Source organism: Stegostoma tigrinum, unplaced genomic scaffold, assembly GCF_030684315.1.
Source record: "Stegostoma tigrinum isolate sSteTig4 unplaced genomic scaffold, sSteTig4.hap1 scaffold_288, whole genome shotgun sequence".
Taxonomy (NCBI): Eukaryota; Metazoa; Chordata; class Chondrichthyes; order Orectolobiformes; family Stegostomatidae; genus Stegostoma; species Stegostoma tigrinum.
In genome coordinates this window covers 56,501-62,500 of record NW_026728216.1, presented here as the reverse complement: position 1 = coordinate 62,500, position 6,000 = coordinate 56,501, and the positions used below count along the sequence as shown (strand labels likewise).

The 6,000-nt window shown below is 45.9% G+C and overlaps 1 protein-coding gene across 4 annotated transcripts in view; it reads right to left on the bottom strand.

Annotated features, from left to right (window-relative positions):
- The window catches only part of LOC132208090 (utrophin-like), a 146,956-nt gene that overhangs the window by 91,715 nt on the left and 49,241 nt on the right, over positions 1-6,000 (bottom strand). The window contains exon 1 of one of the 4 annotated variants that reach the window (XM_059643835.1): positions 2,255-2,331. The exons of 1 other annotated variant lie outside the window; for it this stretch is intronic. The gene's annotated coding sequence lies outside the window, so the exon portion shown is untranslated. Of the gene's footprint in view, positions 1-1,771; positions 1,793-1,855; positions 2,084-2,254; positions 2,332-6,000 lie in introns of those variants that run through there. 2 more of the 4 variants (XM_059643834.1, XM_059643836.1) reach the window with 2 other exon arrangements.

Here is a 6,000-nt window from a genome sequence, read left to right as displayed (position 1 = left end):
ATAGAGCTGCAATACCTCAGTCCTGACCCTCCATTCATGGGGCATGCCTTGAATTCTGACACCTGCATAATGAGGCACTGCCTCTGACAGCAATGCACTCCCTCAGTTCTGACCCACTCAGCACTGAAGATCTAACAGTGCTTCAATATATCAGTGTTGATCCGATGAGAATGAGGCAGGCAGTCAGTGCTGAGCCTCTGATAGAGCTGCATAAAGCTCATTCCTGATGAGTTAAACATGTGCATACCCTCAATTCTGACACTGAGGCACTGCTTCAGAATGGACCATCTGACAATGATGCAATACCTCAGTTCTGACCCTCTGACAGTTCTGCAACACCTCAATCCGCACCCTTCAATCAGTAGGCACTCCCTCAATTATGAGCCCTTTGTGGGCTCGTTCTGTGACAATACCTCATTGCTTCAGTGTCAGTGCTGAGAGAGGGCCTTTTTATTCACTCATCAGTACCTAAGGCACTGGCTAATTGTCAGCAGCTCAGTTCTGAGGCAGCGTCTCTTTGACAGAGTGTCAGCACCAAGGCAGACCCTCACTGTTATGGTGTCAGAATTAAAAGATTGCCATTTAGAGGGTCTAAGAAGTGGTGTTTCAGATTAGTCAGAGGGTTTAGACTGAGGCATTTCAGATCAGTCAGAGCGTGCCTCATTTTAATGCAGTAAGACTTGAGAGAATGCCTCATTGTGAGAGGGTCAGAACCAAGTCAGTGCCTCATTATCAGACACAGTCCAAAGATGTCAGCAGCTCTGTTATAAGGTGATACCTCAATGAAGGATCATTCTTGAGTGTGTGCCTCATTGTTCATGGGTCAGTACAGAAGGAGTGCCTCAAAACTGGGGAGAGCCAAGTAATTAGAGATTTGGTGCTGAGGTCAGTGCCTCATTGTTACAGGGTAAGTTCTGAGGCAGGCTCACATTGCTAGAGGGTGAGTTCTGAGTGAGTATATTACTTGCACACAGTAAATACTGAGTCAGTACCTCAATGCATTGGGTTCAGAGTTGATGGAGTACAACATGATTAGAAGTTCAGTCCTGAACGATTGCAGCTCTGTCAGAGGGTCAGAACTGAGGGGGCAGTGCTTTACTGTCAGCGGATCAGTTCTGACACAGTACCTCATTGCTGGAGGATCAGATCTGAATGAGTACCACATTGTCAGAAGGTCAGTACTCAGCCAGTGCCTCAAACAGAGAGTACCCATGCAAATAAGCAGGAAAAACACCCATGTAAATTAAATCTTAAAACACAGAGGATCCTGCAAACAAACCCTAAAACAGAGAGCCTCCTGGAAATAAACCCCAAAACACAGAATGCTCTGCAAATAAACTCAAAAACACAGATGGCACTGTAATTAGACCATAAGACACGGAGCTCATGGTTTCAGGGTTTTTTTTAAACAAAGACCCAACCGTAACAAAACCATGAAATGAAGATCCTCCTGTAAATAAATGCTAAAGCCTAGAGCTCACTGGAAATAAATCCTAAACTACACTGCTTTCTGCAAATAAACCTTAGAATACAGCCTTTCTATGTAAATCTTAAATCACAGAGCTCTTTGTAAATAACCCTAAAACACAGGCCTCATTGTAAATAAACCCGAAAACAGAGAACTCCCCCCCGCCAGTGTATAAGCACTGCAACACAGAGCCCCCTGCAAATAAGCCACAAAGCACAGATCTACCCTGTAAATTAAGTCAAAAACATACAGGACACTGTAAAACACAGAGACCCCTACAATTGTACACTCAAACACACAGACCCCTTTAAAAAGAACTCGAACACACATCCCCCAGGAAGTAGAGAGGAAAAGACACGGCTGAATAAAGCCGAAAACACAGCGCACCTCTTCATGCACCCGAATACTGAGCCGACCTGTAAACTATCTGTAAGGCAGGGCCCTTCACAAATAAACCCTAAAAGACAGAGCTCGCGATAAATGAAGAGCGCCCTGTAAATAAACCCTAAAACACTGAGTAAAAACCCAAAAAAACTGCGGATGTTGGAAATCAGAAAAAAAATACAAAGTTGCTGCAAAAGCTCAGCAGGTCTGGCAGCATTTGTCAGTTGAAAAACAGAGCTAACCGGTTCCGGTTCGGTGACCCTTCCACAGAACCTCCCTCAGTTCTGCTGGGCTTTTCCAGAAACTTTGTTTTTGTTCCTGATTTGCAGCATCCGCAGTTATTTCAGTTTTCAATTCACCAGGCAGTCAGTAACATCAAATGGTTGTGTATCACATATTTACCAGTCAGACTCAAACACGCCAAACTCGTTCGCTCACGTGGTCTGAGAGAACAAGGTGTCGAGCCGGATGAACACAGCAGGCCAAGCAGCAGGAAGGCTGACGGTTCGGGCCTCGACCCTTCTTCAGAAAAGTGGTCACTTGTTAATCTTGTAACCTTTGGCCCTGAATATCCTGTGGTCTGCCCTGTTTACTCATATCGGTTAGCACTTAACAAGGCTTCCGGAGGCTGGCTGGTGTGTCTTTAGTGATACAGGGCCCATCGCCTTCAAATATCCTTTTGTGTGGTTTTTCTGTGACATTATATCATAAGCCTCTTTACTGTTGTACTAAATATCCTCTTTACCGAAGAACCCACAGCGCTCCATGTGACCACGATCGCGCTCTCATTCATTCATAACTTTACTGACCACTCACTAGGGTCCTCTGTTTCCTGTTACGCATTTCATTCATTCATTCATGATCTTGCCATACTTTTCACTAATAAAGGGAGACTATAAATTAAAATGTTCCTTCCACGCATTACTGCCTTTTCACAGTTTGAACTCGTGTTCCTGACAGTGTCCAAACCTGTGTCTACATCAGAGTCAATCCCTGACTATGTTAATTTTCTAATCTATTCAGAACAATATCTTCCCATCCATCGTGTCACCCGAAACTATGAATAATTATAATATTAATCAGCCCTCAACAAACGTCTCCCAGGACTTGAATAGCTGGCGGGACATCAAACAAGTTTCTGCTTTACCACATCTCTGTTAGATACATATTGACTAGGGCCCGCGATCAGTTTCAGAAAGTTCCTACTCTCTCTCAAAACAGCTCTTCCGTGAAATTGAGTGAGAAGAATGAGAAGGTCGGCAACAGTGAAATCTCAAGTCCCGGCCGCGGTAATCAGGCCACTGACCTTTCCGCTGTCATCAACTGATTGTCAGCCCAATCAAATCACATCGGGTTGATAATCTTTCTGGTGTCGTCTAATTTTAAAAAAATAAAAAGGATCCACACCAGTCATTGCCCTATTTCAAATACCTCAGTCCTGTCCCTGTAAGAGCCCCCAATCCTGACCCGATTGGCAGTCAGACAACACTGCACGTCTACGGTACTGACCCTCTGACCATGAGGTACTCTCACAATGAGATGTTATTGTATAACATCCCATTGATTTCTATACTTCTACAAATTAAAGTCTTTTATCTGCCTACGCACAGGGATGCAGGCACTGCCCTGAAGCTTCCTGCCCAGCTAGGAATTCAGTGTAAAACTTTTGTAACTCTTTGTCTTCCCACACATCGGTATGCAGACACTGTCTGAAGCTTCCTGACTGAATACAATTAGAATTAAACTGTGTCAAATAGGTTTCGGTGGGGAACATTTGTAAAGGTGTGAAACTTCTAAAGCATGCAATTTCTGTCGCTGACAAAGGGGCCAGGGCACTGAATTTGTGATTTCAAGTTGCCAGTGTGTCTGGTTAGAACAATCTGTCCGGATAACAACTTGAAATCGCCTCATGCCATCAGCAGCCACTTCAAGAGCAATCGATACTATATCCTGTGAAAATGGGAACTGCAGATGCTGGAGAATCCAAGATAATAAAATGCGAGGCTGGACGAACACAGCAAGTCCAGCAGCATCCTGAGATGTGCTGTGTTCATCCAGCCTCACATTTTATTATCTTCGGGACTACATCCTGGTCTTTCACGTTCTTGATGTAATAATTGTTTGGTATCCTGTCTTTGTCTGTTGTAGTAATTATTTTAGGTATCATGTAATTGTAAAATGTGCATCATGTATTTTGTAAAGTATGAAGAGCGGGGACTGTCCGCTGCTCGGGGAGAATTACCTGCGAGACTCTGCGCTCTGTGCCGGGTTAAGTACTGTGATTCTCCACAGCTTGTACTTGCTTGGTAATAAAAGGATTCGTGTTTTCCTAAACAGGTCAGTGTCTTGTTATTGCAACAAATCCGTGAGGGTCTCCGAAAACGAACATGACAACAGTACTGATTCGCTGACAGTGAGGTCCTCCATCAGTACTGACCCTCTGACAATGAAGTGCTCCCTCAGTACTGACCCTCTGACAGTGAGGTTCTCCCTCAGTACTGACCCTCTGACAGTGAGGTTCTCCCTCAGTAGTGACCCTCTGACAGTGAGGTACTCCCTCAGTACTGATTCTCTGACAGTGAGGTTCTCCCTCAGTACTGACCCTCTGACAGTGAGGTTCTCCCTCAGTAGTGACCCTCTGACAGTGAGGTTCTCCCTCAGTAGTGACCCTCTGACAGTGAGGTTCTCCCTCAGTACTGATTCTCTGACAGTGAGGTACTGCCTCGGTACTGACCCTCTGACAGTGAGGTACTCCCTCAGTACTGATTGTCTGACAGTGAGGAACTCCCTCAATGCTGACCCTCTGACAGTGAGGTACTCCCTCAGTACTGATTCTCTGACAGTGAGGTACTCCCTTAGTAGTGACCATCTGACAGTGAGGTACTCCCTCGGTACTGATTCTCTGACAGTGAGGCACTCCCTCAGTACTGACCGTCTGACAGTGACGTACTCCCTCAGTACTGATTCGCTGACGGTGAGGTACCCCCTCAGTACTGACCCTCTGACAGTGAGGTGCTCTCTCACTCCAGTACTCTCACAGTGCTGCAATAACCATCATCCAATGGTACTCCCTCAAATCTGACTCTTTGACAAAGAGGCCCTGCCTCAGAACTGACTTGCTGACTGAGGTACTAACTCAATCCGACTAATTCGCAGTGCTGCAGTGGGAGCTGTGTTTTTTCATGTTGATTTACAGTGGGCCTTCTGTTTTAGGCTTTATTAACTGGAGGTCCTGTGTTTTGGGGTTTGTTTACAGTCGCCTCTGCGAGTTTATTTGCAGGAGGCTTAGTTTAAGGGAGGATTTGCAGGGGGCACTGTGTTTCAGGATTTATTTACTCGGAGCTCTATGTTTTACACTTTATTAACAGGGACTCTGGCTTTTATGGTTTCTTTTACATTTTATTTCCTGAATGACCCTTCTTAGGATTTATTTAAAGGGGTGTCTGTGCTTGAGAGCATATTTACAGGGTTAACAAGGTGTAGAGCTGGATAAACACAGCAGGCCAAGCAGCAGCAAATGAGCAGGAAGGCTGGCGTTTTGGGCGAGACCCTTCTTCAGAAATGGTAGGGGGAGGGGGATCTGAAATAAATAGGGAGAGGGGGGAGGCAGACAGAAAATGGATAGAGGAGAAGATCGGTGGAGAGGAGACAGACAAGCCAAAGAGGCAGGGATGGAGCCAGTAAAGGTGAATGTAGGTGGGAGTTAGGGAGGAGATAGGTCAGTCCAGGGAGGATGGACAGGCCAAGGGGGCAGGATGAGGTTAGTAGGTAGGAGATGGGGCTGGGTTTTGAGGTGGGAGGAATGACAGGTTAGGGACCCTGTACCCCAATGGTGTCAATGTGGACTTGACAAACTTCAAAATCTCCCCTCCCCGACCGCATTCCAAAACCAGCCCAGCTGGTCCCTGCCTCCCTAACCTGTCCTTCCTCCCACCTATCCCGTCCTCCCACTTAATTTCTCCTCTATCCGTCTTCTATCGGCCTCTCCTCTCTCCCTATTTATTTCACAACCCCCTTCCCCTCCCCCATTTCTGAAGAAGGGTCTCGGCCCGAAACGTCAGCTTTCCTGCTCCTCTGTTGCTGCTTTTCCTGCTGCGTTCATCCAGCTCTTCACCTTGTGACCACAGTCACAATGATCTTTAATTGTA